The sequence below is a fragment of the Canis lupus genome, chromosome 1 (assembly GCF_011100685.1).
Source record: "Canis lupus familiaris isolate Mischka breed German Shepherd chromosome 1, alternate assembly UU_Cfam_GSD_1.0, whole genome shotgun sequence".
Classification (NCBI taxonomy): Eukaryota; Metazoa; Chordata; class Mammalia; order Carnivora; family Canidae; genus Canis; species Canis lupus.
The window spans coordinates 75,442,913-75,459,307 of NC_049222.1; the positions used below are offsets into that span (position 1 = coordinate 75,442,913).

At 41.7% G+C, this 16,395-nt stretch overlaps 1 long non-coding RNA gene across 4 annotated transcripts in view; it reads right to left on the bottom strand.

Annotated features, from left to right (window-relative positions):
* Window positions 1-16,395, bottom strand: part of LOC111096447 — a 49,097-nt gene that overhangs the window by 15,974 nt on the left and 16,728 nt on the right. Inside the window, exons 2-5 of one of the 4 annotated variants that reach the window (XR_005354052.1) lie at window positions 8,013-8,068; window positions 6,543-6,606; window positions 5,793-5,929; window positions 4,142-5,694 (exon numbers count right to left, since the gene is read on the bottom strand). This is a non-coding gene — a long non-coding RNA (uncharacterized LOC111096447). Of the gene's footprint in view, window positions 1-4,141; window positions 5,930-6,542; window positions 6,607-8,012; window positions 8,069-16,395 lie in introns of all 4 variants that reach the window. The other 3 variants (XR_005354051.1, XR_005354054.1, XR_005354053.1) reach the window with 3 other exon arrangements.

The following is a 16,395-nucleotide window of genomic DNA, read 5'->3' on the forward strand; positions in this document are numbered from 1 at the left end:
GTCACAAAGAATTCAAGAGCTCCAGAACACTAACTATAATTACCTCTATAACAGTTTATATGCCACTCTTAATCAGTGTTTATGTTCTATTGTTTTAATCCACAAATCAGACATCATTATCAGTGTTTTTGCCCAATCAATATATGTTTCTACAGACTTTTATATTTACCAATTAATACATTTTCCCTTTCTTCCTACTTCTCAGATCTTTTATCTAAGATAATTTCTATTTTCCCTGAAATGGACATTTCCAAATTTCCTCTACAGACATCTTTGGGTGGATACATAATTTTTTTTTTATCTGAAAATAACTTCTTTTTCTAACTGAAAGGCCATTTCCATCAGATGTAGAATATAGTGAATGTATATGAACTAGATATAGATTCAGCACTTATAAAAATATTATTTTACTGCTTTTTGGCTTTCTTGTGCTGTTACAAAATCAGCTACAAATCAAATTGTCATTCCTTTGTAGCTGATTTGTCTTTTCTGTCTAGCTTCTTTTGATTTTTCCCCCGTGTCAGTGATATCCTGTAATTTTTCTCTGTTGCTTCTAAATATGGATTTTTCTTTATTTAACCCTCTTAGAATTTCTTGGACTTCATTAAACTGAGAATTAGTGTCTTTCAATTTTCTAAATACAAAATACCAATTTTGTCTTTGTTGCTTTTCCTTCATTCCCTCTCTCCTATCCTTGAATCTTCCTCAACATCTTAAACCTGCTCCACATTTTCTGCCCTTTTATTATGTTTATTTATTATATTGTTTATTTATTTATCCCTTATTATGTATTCAGTTTAATGAAGTCCAAGAAATTCTAAAAATAAGTGAGGATATAGAGTACATATTAGTACATATATAAGAACTGATGTCCTGAATGGAAAACTATGCTTATTTGTTATGGCCAAAATAAATAAAATACTTGGCCACAAAGAAAACTCATAAATTGTATAAGAGTTGTAAAGGTCATGTGCTCAATTTAAGCTTAATAGTAATAATAATAATAATGATTACTTTAGCTACTTGTAAATTGAGAAACAGTCCTATCGCTCCTTATATCAAAGATGAAGTGAAACTGAAATTTTAAACGATCTAGAAAGTCTTTAGAATGTGGACCACTTTATAATAAAATCTGCAGGACATAGCATTAGGCTGTATTTAGAAATTATAGCCTTAAATGGCTTCAAAGCCTAAAATTAAAGACATTTAGAGTTCATCATAATAAATCAGAAAAAGAGTAATAGAATTAATTTCAGCTAGAAAGAGAATAGGAAACATAAAAGAAAGAAATAAAATCAAAATCTCATTCTTCAAAAACACCAACAAAAAGATAAACTTTTGTGAGCTTGATTAAGAAAAGAGAGAAAAAATATTTAAGACTGATCAAAATCATCAAAAGAGAGTATCTTGTATCATTTGATGGCAATGAGTTTTACAACTTAAGATGGGTAACTTCCTAGCAAAATTTCGATAGAAAACTTGACTAGAGCAGTCACAGTGTAAGCACTGAGAATGTCATTCAAAGTCCTTTATCAGAATACAACTTTTTTTTTAAGATTTTATTTATTTATTCATGAGAGACAGAGAGTGAGAGAGAGAGAGAGAGAGAGAGAGAGAGGCAGAGACACACAGGCAGAGGGAGAAGCAGGATCCATGCAGGGAGCCTGATGTGGGACTCGATTCCAGGACCCCAGGATCACGCCCTGAGCTGAAGGCAGTGCTAAACCGCTGAGCCACCCGGGCTGCCCCAGAATACAACTTTTAACACAAGAAAGAACAGCACCTTCTAGAGCCGTAGAATATACAGAGGCTTCAGGGAAATTCCAAAGTAAACAGCTCCAAAAGAGTAGTGACCCCAACACTCTTAAACACTGTGTAATGTGTAATTGTAAATCCAATATTGAGATAATTGGGGCCAAGGTTAGAACATCACATTGAATCTTACTGAGGATCTCTGATTCCAGAACTAACTGAGGGCAGATTCACTGAAAGATGCTGAGAAGAAAAGAGTCTATGGGAATATTGAGTCCCTTTGGAACCAGTGTGCTGGACAAGTAATAAATTACTTTCAGGTAAATCCAGAGGCTGGGCCCTCCTAATTCCAATGCCTTGCTTCAAAATTCCAACAGTTTCTCAGGATGTGCAAATCATCAAATCCAGCCTTGTCAAAATCTGCATTCCTGAGCTATTGTTGGTATTGGCCATTTCTTGGGAGAGTGTCAACATCATGTTCATATGATTAGTGTTCAGATGGAAACGTTTAAAAACTCATGAAAAGGAGAAATTAATGATAATGCAGTCTCCAAGGTTAGAGTCATGAATTTCAGCAGAAGTTTACCTCCCTCAAAAACAAAAAGTGACACTGAACTGCAATTTCTGGTGGGGGCTGAAAGGGAGGAGTAAATTAACTGGCATATTTATCAAATGGGCTGCAGAGATTATGTATTATAGGGGAATTTTTTCCCTTACCAATAGCCTCACTATCGAACCATGAAAATTGTTTCATAATGCTTTGCAGTAGGGTGACACCCTGAAGCAGAGAATCTGGCTAAGTGGTGCCCAGAGTCCTGACCCACAGAAACAGTGAGAAAATAAATACATGTGTTGGTTTAAGCTACTAAATTTGTGGTGACTTGTTATGCAGAACAGAAAACTAATACACACTCCTGCTATTCTTCACCCTTCCCACTGACCATACAGCTTCCCACTCATTCCCATTCATCCTCTACATAGAGAATTCCTACCCACCTTTCAAGGCTCAATTTAAATATCTTCTCTTTTCAAAAATGTTCTCGTAACTCACCCTTCCACACCTATTCTAGGCTCCATAAAATCTGTAGATACCTATTATTATAGATATATATTACACGTGTGTTTGGATCATCATCACCATCCTATAGGAGTATCCCCCTTGATTGGATGTGTGCATCTTTGAAGCAAGAAGCTATGTCTTAGTCAAATTTACATTCTCAATGTCAAACATGACGTCTGTCATGTAGCAAACACTCAAATGTTTGTGTGGTGAGTAGGCATCTAAGTCTTATTTTAAATAAATCAATGTAATTACCAACTTCAAGCCTCCTCTCTCAGGCTGGGAGGAAGCTTGCCTTGCTTGCCTTCAGTCCTTCCTTTTCCTTCCCCTTTCCTGAGAGTCACATGAAAAATCAAAGATCTGGGGTGCCTGAGTAGCTCAGATCATGATCTCAAAGTCCTGAGATCAAGCCCCAAGTTGAATTCCCTGCTCAGTGGGGAGTCTGCTTCTCCTTCTCCCTCTGCTCTTCCCCCTGTTCATGCTCTCTCCATCCTTCTCTGTCTCTCTCAAATAAATAAATATTTATTTTTAAGTCAAGATCTTACTCTGTGCCAAAGTACTATGTGTAGGAAAGCTCCATCACCTATCTGCCCTGGTTGCTACTAAGTCTATCTATAACCTCTTCCAGTACTTCTGCACCTGGCTTAGGATGTAGGAATTAGTTGTATCACCCAACCATTCTCTGGAGACTTGTATCATCCTGGGGGCCCTGACAGAAAGCAGGTTCTGGATCCCCACTGCTCCTGGACCACAGCTTGCTCTTTCTCCTTTCTCCCCTCAGCTAAGGGCCATCTCCCCTTCTAGCAGGGGAGATATATATACACACGTGTAATATATATCTATAATAATAGGTATCTACAGATTTTATGGAGCCTAGAATAGGTGTGGAAGGGTGAGTTATGAGAACATTTTTGAAAAGAGAAGATATTTAAATTGAGCCTTGAAAGGTGGGTAGGAATTCTCTATGTAGAGGATGAATGGGAATGAGTGGGAAGCTGTATGGTCAGTGGGAGAGATTTCCAAGACAAATTATCTGGAACATCAAGTCCCTTTCACCTTTCTGCCTCCTCTGTAAATCCTCCTGCAGACTTATACTTTTAGAAAACAAAAGCCAGAAATCCTTGCTGGCTTCCACTGCTTTCAGATCTAAGAGGAATATTTTCTGAGACAGTAAAGTATAGCCAAGACCCGCTCAGATGGGAGAAAAGCAAAGGAGGAAAATCACATGCGTTTGCATCTCAAAATATGAACCAGTCTGACTTTGGGGATGAATGTGTTAGTTACTTGACTGATCAAATTAGAGGAGGAATAATAACAATGCAAGGGTACCTTGGCAAAGGTAAGTAACCAGTAATCATTCATCCTAAAGGAATTGTTGGTGGTAAACAGGTCAAGTCCTCTCCTGAACATAAGGAGGAAAGGAAAAATACAGGCAGGTAAGATCTACCGGTGATTTTTTAAACCATCAGTTTAGGTCATCAATTGTAAACCCTCAGTTCCAAATCCTTCTCTTAAGCTACTCCTGACTGATTTAAATTTCACCCTCTCTGTAGGACACTGACTTATAAGCCTACTGATTTTTGCACTCTGAGGTAGATGGTTGTAGCCCCACGGCCAGCTTTCCATCTTGAGTCTCATCTCAAAGATTTCCCAGCTGTTCTGCCTCCCTGCCTTTCTCCTCAGCCCTGGAGGAACACTCAGCCTTGGCTCAGGTTCCGCCCCAGAATAGGGAGGAGTTACCACCCCCAGGGCAGTCCTCTGTCAATGGCTCACAGGAGTTGGTGGATAAATGTCCCAGGATTCTGACATTCAGAAGGACAATTCTGAGGTGCATTCCACACAGTTCCTCAGAGGTCCCCAGGGAACTGAGCCTGGGATGCCCACAGTGGTAACCAGTTCAAATGCACCTTCTCTGTTGGGTTTTTTTTCTCCTTATCCTGTTCACTCCTTACTCCCACACTCCAGCTTCCAGGATTCACACTTCCAGATAAACTATATGTCTCAGGCTCTGCTCTTAGAGGAAACCACCTAAGACAACCCTCTCTCCAGGGCACCTTTCCTGGAGGAGGTGCTAATGAGGAGTAATAAATCCAAGAGGTAAGTTCTAGACTGAGCAGAAGGGATGAGCATGGGAGGGGGGAACAGATAACCGAAATTAGAGAATTGGATAATCCTCTTCAGTGCCGCCCCAGAGAAAGGAATGTAAACTGGCCTATAAGAGTTCATCTGTGTGAGGTCTGGATCAAGTTCAAGAGGAGGAAAAAACTGCTTCCAGAATGAGGTATTGACAGGTCACTGACCGCAGGTGGATGACAGGCATGCATGCTCAGGCTCTGACAACACTGCCTGAGCAATGCAAGCACTGATGCACCAACCATGCTGTGACCTCACCCTCAGCCTCTCAAAGTGGGACAGTGAGAGCAGAGGATTGCTTAGGCAGCTGTCTGGGAAGAGGAACAATGCCAGCATAAACTGCGAGGTGTAAGCAATGAGGCTGCTGGGAAAGATTAGTGCATCTAGAGCAAGTCAATGAGGTCACAGTCAAGGAAGAGAGAGAAAGGGACGAATGAGGACAGCTATTTCCAGAACTCCTCCAAGGGGCTCAGCACAAGGCTAGGAGCTTGACATGTCACCTGAGCTTCCCAGGCCATACCTGTCCAGGGTTTAAATGGGCACATACTGTTTCAAAATATGAGCTTGATTATTCTTCAGGTCTGGTGAGGCCAACAGTATCAGGAAAGGACTGCCATGGAAAAGATAGCTTGATACTCACCGTTCCCAAGAAGAAGGGGCATGTGACGCCACACTGGGCCACACAGGAGGCATCAGGAGGCAAAGAGGTAAGGGCACATGGTGAAAGAGAGCCTCTATTGTGGTTTCCACTGGAAGAAAGGGGCAGCGTAGTGTGACTTCAGTTTAGCTAATTTGAATAGTCTCTGTGGGACCTGGGATGTAGGGGATGTCCTGACTTCTCTGGTACCTGGCCCTGGGGTGATGCATTGTTCTCAGATTCACCACCGTCTAGCCTGGTATGAGGACAGTGCAGTGTCTGAACAGCAGAGCCAATCCTCCTGACCTTGGACTGCCTTTTCTCCAGGGATGCTCCAGATGACCTCCCTGTGAGGACAGACGACCAGAGGCCTTGAAGTGTCAGTGAATCTTTAAAGTTTCTTGCAAAGATCTTTAGTCCTATATTTCTTGGAAGGTAGAAAAATGAATCCTTTTGTGGTGATTATGGCTGCTTTGGTGGTGGCTATTGTTTTTAACCACACTGATGATTCGCCAGGGCTCGGCTCCCAGGGATTACTAAAGTTCATACAGTAAGAAGCCCTGCCATATGTGTGTGTGCGCGCGCGCGTGTGTGCAAATCTTCCTCCAATACCCCAAGAACTCTGTGAGTCAGTCTTAACATTGGCCATTTGTCTAGACCACTCATATGGGAATCTAAAGCACCATGAGGCCTCTCACCTGTCAACTTGCTCCTCTGACACAGGGCTCAATCCCAAGACCCTGAGATCATGACTTGAGCTGAAGGCTGACGCTTAACCAAATGAGCCACCCAAGCAACCCCTCTCTGCCTGCTTCTGATAAGGACACTTGTGAAGTGATTTAGGACCCATCCAGATAGTCAAGGATAATCTCCCCATTTCTAGATCCCTAACTTCATCATGTCTGCACAGACCTTTTTTTCTGTATAAGGTAACACTCCCAGGATTTGGAGGACTAGTACCTGGACGTGTTTGGGGGCCACATATTCAGCCTGCCACAGAGACATCCCCAGCTTCTTCTCAGGCCTGGAGAGAGGATCAGATTCATGAGAGGAAAGGCTAATAAACAGAGGATTGAAATCCAGTTCTTTTCATCTCTGAAACTCCAGCTTTCCCTACATAATCATATTGCCTCCTATGAAATGGTAGTGAATTTCTGGATGTCGGAGGGTACAAATTTACCCAGGACCCCCAAGATGGAAAAGATTCCTAAGTTCCAGGTCTACTCAGAAGCAAATGTCTGCTGCCTGCCCCAAGGATGATGGAGGCAGCTTGGTGCCTGGTCTGGCTGTAGCCCATGGGTGCCAGCTCGAGGAAACAGCTTAAGTCATTCCAAATAGCTAATGGCCAGAGAAGAATGTGAAGGGTCAGGTGGTCAGCAGAGCTTCATCACGGCTTTAAAAGCATAACTGGTGTCAGTTACCCTATGAGGAGTGGTCAGGAGGATCATTTTCATGGAGGCAGGAAAATGCACTTATTACATTATAAAAATACCTGTGTTGGCTAAATGCTAAGTCAAATAATACTATGGCCATGGCTCTGCCCTGATTGTGTGTCATCACATGTAAATCCTGACTTTATTAATCTCACATGCATTCAGTTTACCCCTTTATGCTCTTCCCAGAGATGCAATTTCTCGCCATCTGTGTGAGCAAAACAAATGCAAGCAGCAGCTACCTTGCAATCACTTGGAATTCCCAGCAAATATAAATTCTCCTGTATTTCCAGAGACTTCTACCTGCTGTTGTTGAGTATGCGAAGGCAGCACAGCTTGACTCATAAATACTATTACCTAAGATGAATCTCCAAGCAATGCAGAGAAATGTTGGCAATAATGTTCCATTTTAGGGTTTTATTTTTTCATCAGACAGGTGCACTTAGCTTTACAGGAGAAATATTCCTAAAGAGTTAGCTATACTGTAAATTTTGTAAAGCAAAGTTCATTTTAACATTGATTTCCATTATGTCAGAGATGTTCTCCCAAATCTTTTGGTCTTGCTGCTTAGTTGTGATGACTGTACAGACTTGGGGAGGGGGAAGAGCCTCTTAAGGGTTGACTATCTCCCTGGAAAGGACAGTCTAACAAACTGAGAGTTTCAAGCCCCAAACATTTGGACTCTGTCCTGTGAACTCTGGTCCATTCCAGCTTATACAACCTCTGACCTCTCTGCTACCATGAACTTGATGGTGAGGCATAGAGAGGTAGAGACATGCCAAAGAGAGATATCAACCCAAGGTGAGGATGAGGAGCCGCAGTAGCTCAGTGGGGCCTGAGGGGACCTGGGGTACAACTGAAGGCATGTAGAGTTTGGTAAAATCTGGGTAGCAGTCAAATGCAAGCTTCATTCTGGCCGGGCGCTCATCCTCAGGCAAGTCAGATCCATTTCACAAGCCCGTTTCCCCATTTGTAAAAGAAGGGTAGAAATACTTACTTGGCTAGTGGTTGTAAGGGTTAGACACAGTCTAGGACCAGGATCAGCAAAATTTTCTGTAAAAGAACATATGGTCTCTGTCACAAGGATTCAACTCTGCACATGTATCATGAAGAGAGTCATAGACGATGTGTAAAGGGTAGGTGTGGCTGTGTTCCAATAAAGCTTTATTTATGAAACCAGGCAGTTGGTAAATTTGACCTGAGGGCCATAGTTTGCCAGCCCTGCCACTAGAAGAGCTTGGTACACAGTCTGGAGAGGTGCTGGACCTTGGCCTGCTTGCCCTCACAGCCATTTACTGGCCTCCAGAGCCCCTCCTCAAACTACAATTCCCATCCTCCTCTGCCAGCTGGCTTCTGGATGGATCTAGCCAACAGGAGGCTTTGGAAATTGGGAACTCTCTGTTGAGTCTGCCAGTGACTTGTTCAGCTAGACAACCCATCCCTCAACAGCCCCAGTTTCCAGTTCTGCTTGGTGGATGCCTTGGCATCAAGCTCTAACAGGACCATCTCCTCCAGCTGGCTAATCTCTGGGCTCCCTCACTATCCTGTTGGCTTGCCAGCTCTCCTGGCCCCTTTGTTCCTCACCCTCAATGGCCTCTACTAAACTACTTGGCTTGAGCTTATTTATTTCCCTGATTGGACTCTGTCTACAACAGATGACAGACAGTTCTCAATAAATGGTTGATGTTCGTCATTCATTCATCCTAACACTCTGGATATTTTAATTTCATGATGCATAATAGGTGTGCAAAATCAGGTTCTTATATAATTCCTATAAGGCAAAATGCAAAATCTTGGCCATTCAGTCAACAAGAATGTATTGAGCACCTGCTGTGTATCAGGCACTTTTGTAGGCCCCAAGGTATACAGTTTAATAAATTAATCAATGGGTTTATCCATCACCTGACCCAACACCTTCATAGGACACACAAGAAAAAAAAAAATCCAAAGATAATCATAGTTAATGTTTATTGAGACTTGTAATTTGTGCCAGGTTCTGGTCTAAGCACTTTGCATGAATGAACTTACTTAACACTCCTAACAGCCTACTGAGGTGGGTTGTATTATTACTCCCATTTTAGAGAAGACATGACCGAAGCACAGAGATGTAAGATGACTTACCCAAAAATACATAGCTAGTCAGTGGTGGAGCTGGGATCTGAACCCAGGCTCCTAATCACAGAGTACAGTGCCTCCCTCCCAAGAAAGTAAAGGATGTGCTCAAGGCCATGCTAAGTGGCATAATCATGACCAGAGTGAAGTTCTCAAGTTCTAATTACACGTTCCAACCATTAGTGAATTGGCAGCCACTGCTCTAATCATTAAGACCACAGTCATTCCTCCAGAAGAAAGAACAAAAAGCCATTATATGTCTCTTTATAGTCTTTAATATACTCCATAGAAGAATACAAAAGTCAATAAGGAATCTGCTGTATCAGCCATCAACAAACACTCTGCAAAATGTTCAATCTAACAAACACGGGAAAAATAATAAAATAAGAATTTTGTGCATGAGAGACTATCCACCTAAGTAATTCTGAAATTTTTAGTCTTGTAACCCTTTCTTTAAATAAAAGTTTCTAAAGGATCCCAGTATGTAAAATGGATAAAAGTGGACCTGCTCCAGTAGAAGATACTAGAAGGCCCTCTCTCTCAGTTTCTTGTCTCCACTTTCCACAGCCCCTAAATAGACTCCCCAGAGCCCAGTTCAAAAGCCATCAGAGCTAGCCCACCCCAGTCTCTGAACACCTAAGAAGTGACAGCACTTCCCCAAGGTCACTCAGGTCGGTTGTAGCACAGTCAAGATCAGAGCCCCAGCTCAAGGCCCCTCACCAATTCTCTTTTCAACATCACCACTGTATGCTCTTCTAACTTGATATGCAGCAGGCAAGTGTCTCTGTCTTTTGAGCCCCTCCACATGGGCAGCAATAAAAGAAATCCCGATGGCCAGCTAGCTGGGGGAGGGTACATGGAGTAAAGCCTCAGCAAATTTGATGGAGCCCACCTAATTTCTGAGGATCTAACAATCTCCAGCTACAGCGTCAAGGCTGCATTGAAATAAATGGAGAAGAAAACAGCTCTCTGATCTACTTGGGGTAACACTCCAAACTGCTCAGCAAGACGCATTTCCCAAGATATCGAAAGCTCATGTTCCTAGGACCGCTGTGAGTTGGCGATGCACATCCGCATCCCCAGGCTTGCTGTTTGCAGTTGTTTTTATGGCATAATAGCAGGGCTCCCGCAGTGCTGGAGCCCAGAATCAGAGGGTATCTGCGGGCTTCCATGCTGCAGTGACTTTTACACATTATGTGTTTCTCTGAGGTTTTCCCCTGATGTAACTGACAACCTCTAGCTGCCATTTAGACTTCATGGGGGTTCCCAGATCTCAGCGGGGAGAAAGGAAAGCCCTGGAAACCCCAGCTTTGAAACAACACTCTTAGCCTAGGAGACCAGTGACGCAGAGACAAGCCCGTGATAACTGAGCAGAGCAGGCTGGATAAGGGGAGCAGGATGGTAAACAGGGTCCCCGTCAGCCTTGTTAGCTATGTACAGTGGCCAGAGCCAGGTCACTGAAGGTCATGGTCATAAACCAAAAGGGTTTCACCTCTGAAATCACAAACCAGGTTTCACGTCTGCAGCTTCACATCATTTCTTTGTCCATTCTTCCTCTCCCCCTAAAGTAAATTATATTACTCAAATTTACTCTCCACAGACACTAAACTGAGGTATATTGTTCCTCTTATGACTCCTTTTCTCTGGATGGTTTATTTTCTTTGCCATTAAGGGCTGGTTGAAAACACAGAAGTTTTGCTTGAATTACCATCAAACCAAGTTGTATAAAGACATAAGGGACTGACAGTTTTCCATTTATGGATTAGGCACTTGTTATTTTTCTGGCTTTTAACAGCTTTTCAATCTAACTTGTCATTCCAATGTTCTTCCCATTCCAAGATGACAGAAAATTGGACATAGACCATGCACTTACAGCTGCCCTTCCAGAAACACTGAGTACCTAATGGTTTATGAGGTTATTGGCTTGTGTTTTTTCTAGTAAATTCTTTTAAAAATTCCAGTAAATTGGTTAAGTTCTTGCCTTAAAGAGGAAAAAAACCAGTCAATGTCCTTAATTGCTCTCTCATCTTTTAGGGTGTCCTCTCATGGGAATGGGCATCATCAGACTTGGCCAAGAGTCCAGCATTGTCTGCCTTCTTTTAATGTTGGAAATGGTCCCTCTTCCTATTGTTAGAAGACAAAAGTCTTTCTGTAGTCTTTAGCCTGACTTAGAAAACTTCATTTGGCAGCCAGTAACTGAGGCCTATGATGCAGCAGCCTAACCTGCCCTGCCTGGCCCCACCCTGGATGTATCCTCCTCATTCAGCTCCAGGTTCTTGCTCTCTTTCAGTAAAACAGGCAAACGAATTAAAAACTCCAATTCAAACAAACTACCAAAAAAAAAAAAAAAAAAAACCCAAAAAACAAAACACAAACAAAAAAACCCCTGATAATGCTCATCTCTAATTGGTGGAATAATTTGGGGAGATTCTTATTTTCTTCTCTTCCATTTTTTTTTTCTAACTCTATCACGGATTTCCCACAGAATAAAAAAAATTATTGTCCTTGCTTTTGTGAGAATCATCCCCCTGTGCTTCATTCTAATTTTATCACCCATTTAAATACACATCTCTAAGCAATACACTTTTAGTTTGGCTTATTTTGAAATTCCACTTAGAAATAATTATACTTTTTGAAAAGTTTATTAAATAAAGACAAAAATGTGACAATGTGGAAAGAAGCTATCTAGAACTATACTTTTTGATATCAGAGCCACCAAGTACATGTGTCTGTGAGTGTTTAAAATGTGACCAGTCCAAATTGAGATAAGCTGGAAGGACAAAATGCACACCAGATTTTGAAGACATACTTTAGTATGAGAGAAGGAATGTGAAATATCTCATTAATCCTTTTACATTGATTACTTGTTGAAATGTTAATATTTTAGATATACTGTTTTAAATAAAATACATTATCAAAATGAATTTCACCTGTTTTGTTTTACTTTTTCAGTGTAACTACTAGAACATTTTAAATTACACATGTGGCTTGCATTATATTTCTGATGGATGACGCTGGTCTACCAACTCTCTGAATACCTTATATTCAAAATCCATAATTCTAAACATTTGATGATTAATGGACATCCATTCTAAGCCACTAATTTTGCTGTTGTTTCTTTTTTTTTCTTTTTGGTTTCCCTTTAGTCTAATTCCTTATATTACAAAGCTCCTTTCGCATTCTCTACATTTCTCTCCTACAACTCTGCTACCGGCCAACCAAAATGAACACAGTAACAATTTCTCAATGTCCTCCACAAATGGCCGGTGTTCTCATCATCCAGTCCCTTTGACTTTCCCACCTCCACTTCTCCCACCTCCACTTTTCTTCTCACCTCCACTTCTCCTGCCGTCACTGCTAGGACCTTGCTCCTCCACACTCACTCCTTTCTTCCATCGTGGAGCTCTTGGGGCTTACACATGACATCATGTGTAATGACATCACTCATGACATCACTCATGACATCACTCACAGCCAAACCAAGATTGCAAGAAGACTTTTCACTCTCCCTATAGTAACAGACTTGACACCGAAGGCCAAAAAAACCCCCTCATCATTATTTCTGCTCCACAGCAGATTATTTTTTGAGAGACAGGGGATCCATCCCAGTACTCCTACAAACCACAGGGGGATATCTGGGAAAATGCCCTGATATAGAATCTGAAGCCGGCTCTCTGGTTATGCATGTGCCTCCCACCCCTCCACAGAAAATTCTCCCATCTCTGAGGGCTGTCTTCTGTACCCAGTGTTTCCCAGGGTTCCCTCAGCCATAATATTCTACAGTAAGAAGTGGATTATTTTATTCCTCTTACCTAAGCCTCACTCCCCTCATAGCAAAACCAGAACAATGGCAGGCTTACCCTGCAAACGATGCTAAGCATACTGCCTAATACTTCTATTTCAGACAAGAATGCTGGTTCATGCAAAGACCAGTAACAGCCCCTATGGGAGCATGTTTTGCTCATTTTAATGAATATTTAAATTCCATAGCTATTACTTCAGAAAAGTGTGCTGAATTTATTTTGACTTCCCTTGGTTAGACATTCTCTCGGTTTCCTCTCTTCCTGACCAGTTTAGATTGGTTTCCAGTGTCAGCGTGGATGGATGGTGGAGTCACAGCCTGTGCAGGTCTCATTTCAGCTCTACATTACCCCATTACCATTACCATTACCATTACCACTCTGCTCAATATCCTTCCAGATGCTTTCTCATCAGACCCAACACAAGTGCAAACAGAATCTCAGATCATCCTCTTGTCCACTTTGGGGACTCTGCCTCAACCTCTTCATCACCAGAGCATGAAGACTTATTACTCACTGTCTAAGATCACTCTCCACCTCATCAGGGACCCCACAACTGTACTGTGGAATCTGGCAAGCACTAGCTACATGTGCCAATGGAGCTCTTTACCCATAATGAGCCCAAGTTGGAATGTACTGAAAGTGTAAAAAATACCCAGATTTTGAAGAGTAAGTGCAAAAATTCAAAAGGAATATAAAATACCTCACTAAAAATTGTTACATTGATTACACATTGAACTGATAATACTTAGACACATTAGTTAAGTAAAAATAGATTATCTTAAAATTAATTTCATCTGTTTTTTTTACTATTTTAATGTGGGTGCCAGAAAATTTTAAACCATGTATATGGTTTGCAAGATATATCTATTGGATGGCTCTGGATCTTCATTGGTCAGCTTTTGTTGCTTACTACTTTGGGGCAATATCATAGTCTTTCTGTCAAACTACTGCAACCAATAAATCAAACAAATGGATATGCTGTGTGTAAGAATAAAGCAAACTTCTTTTCTTTTCCTGTTATCCCTTCATTTGCTCAGGAGGGCTAGTTTTTCCCCTATCCTTGGATGAAACTTGTTTTCTGGTCACTCTTAGGTACTAGAAAATCTTAGAGGCAATTGATTAACAAAACATAATTTGGATTTGTACTTTGAATAACCAACACACATACTAAGAGAAGCTTCCAACTTCATTCAAACTTTTAAGGACTCACCCTTTCCTAACTAGAATATGCTGTTACAAAAAGAGAGAAAAAGCTGGAGTCAGTAGAGGGGACAGGACTGTCACATTCCTCTTTCTTCGTCTGTCCCTCTTCCCCCAATTTGCCAAACCAGATTTCTACATACTCCAGTGAGGGAGAGCAGGCCAGGCTGGGAGGGAGGTGTGATGCCTTGTGTGCAGGCTATGGGCTTCCTGGGCCCTGCCAGTGCATAAAGCTGGTTCTTCTCAGACAGATGCTGGGAAATATTTTGAAACCTCCCTCTTTGCGAAGGACCATTCACCAGAAACTCCATTAGTGTGGTTGATGTGTTCTTCTCCAACTTTCTGCTTATTCTTTCTGCAGCCCTGAGGAATCCAGCAATACTTTTAATTTTTCTCTGATGAAACTTCTTCATTATTTTCTTAAAAGAAGTTTTGGCTGCAGTAATAACATATACATAAGTAAACCACTTGACATGTCTCAAGTGAGTAAACAAATGTGCCCCCATCTGAAACAACAGTCTGTTCACTTTTATAATGGCCCTTCTTGGACAAGGTCTAAAACACAAAAGCCCCTTCTCTAATTTGGCCACATCTGATCCCGGAGATGCTCATGCAGCCTTTGCTCCTGCAGATTCTGGGAGGATGTTCCCAGGACAGAAGCAGCCAGCCCTCCTTCACACTCACCACCAGAGTAGGAATCAAACTTTCTGTTTCTTTAGATATGAATCAGACACTTGTCTAGCCATCAGTTGACATCAAGCTCACTGAGTGGACTCAATGTCCCTCCATTTGTTTTAGAGGGAAGAAGAGGCATCTCCCACCCTTTCCTCCTAGGAAGTAGCACTGGGACTCATAGCATACTAATGATTCTCACTAAAGATGCTCCCTCCATTCAGAATCCCTTTCTTCATCTTCACTCCTTGTGAGGGGAAGGAGAACCCCATCCAATTGTCATCCACTTGCTTTGAACATATTCACCTTGGTCTGATGGCCTCAGTTTGGTGTTTCTATCTATCTTCTCAGGATGTCAGCCAAAACATCCATTCTAAGGTCCTGTTTTAGCACCAGAGGGACCAGTCACCTTCTCTTCTCTATTCTCCCTCCTATCACTAAAGAAAAAGTAGGGGAGACATGATTCCTGCCTAAGTAATATATTTACTTTAAAGCCATGAAAATTTAGCTTTCCACCTTCTTACTAACCTCCACTTGCTGCAGGAGATTCAAATATGTCATCCACAAAGTCATGGATCCCAGCTACAGTCACTTAAAGTATGGGACCCAAGCAAGGTTGATGGAGGGTGGCTCTTTGTTTCAAAACCAAGTTCCACCATCTACTAGCCTCTCGGAGGCCTGGTTCCCCAACTGCAATAATATGCCTCACTTTGCAGGGTGGGAGGGAGTGAGGTTAAATCATCATAGGTGCCTAATGATAGCTTGCCATGATTTTTCTAGCTCACAAGCTAGTGTAAGTTTTCTTGTCTCCTCTTCCAAATCCCTTCTGAGGGTATTCACTTGTCACATAACTTTCCATAACTATCATCCACTGGAAACCTTCTCTTGGGTCTAAATAAGAGAGGAAGGGGAATCTAAAACAAGATGTAAGAGAAAATAGCCTAAAAATTATATTCATTTCTGCATAGGTCAGAGATCTGGGAAGACCTTGAAATATCATCTCTCTGGTCCTGACCATGGTCATGATCCATGTCAGGTTCGATCTTCACTGTCCACTTTTTATGTGAAAGAATATCACTGCTCCTAAAAGTCAGATTCTTTTTCTTCACCAAATATGCAATCTTCCAAGCAGACTCACTTGAAATTATACTATCCCTAAAAGGACTGATACATGGGTATAGTTTATATAGCACTTTGTACTTGTAAGAAGTCCTTTCTTATCTAATATAGAACCCTCACATTGTTATTTGTTTTTGTTTGTTTGTTTCTTAAGTAAGATGAAAGGCCTCACAGTCATCTGCTTCTACCACTGATCTGGTGCTTCTTGAAGGATCACCACCGTCCTCAACTTCTTGGAGCTGCTTCTCAGCCATGGCAATCTGTAGATGCAGCAGAATAGCTGAACAATGGGGAAGCTATTACAATAGGGAGCAGACAGGATGCAGTGCCTGTCATCTGCTACTGGACAGGGAATGTGTTCAGAGGCTGCCCTACTCTGGAATCCCACACATGTTTTCTGAAGATTGTACCTGGATAATTCCATTGTGATGGGGCAAAAATGGTGGCTGTGATGGGTCTATTCTATCAGCTTGG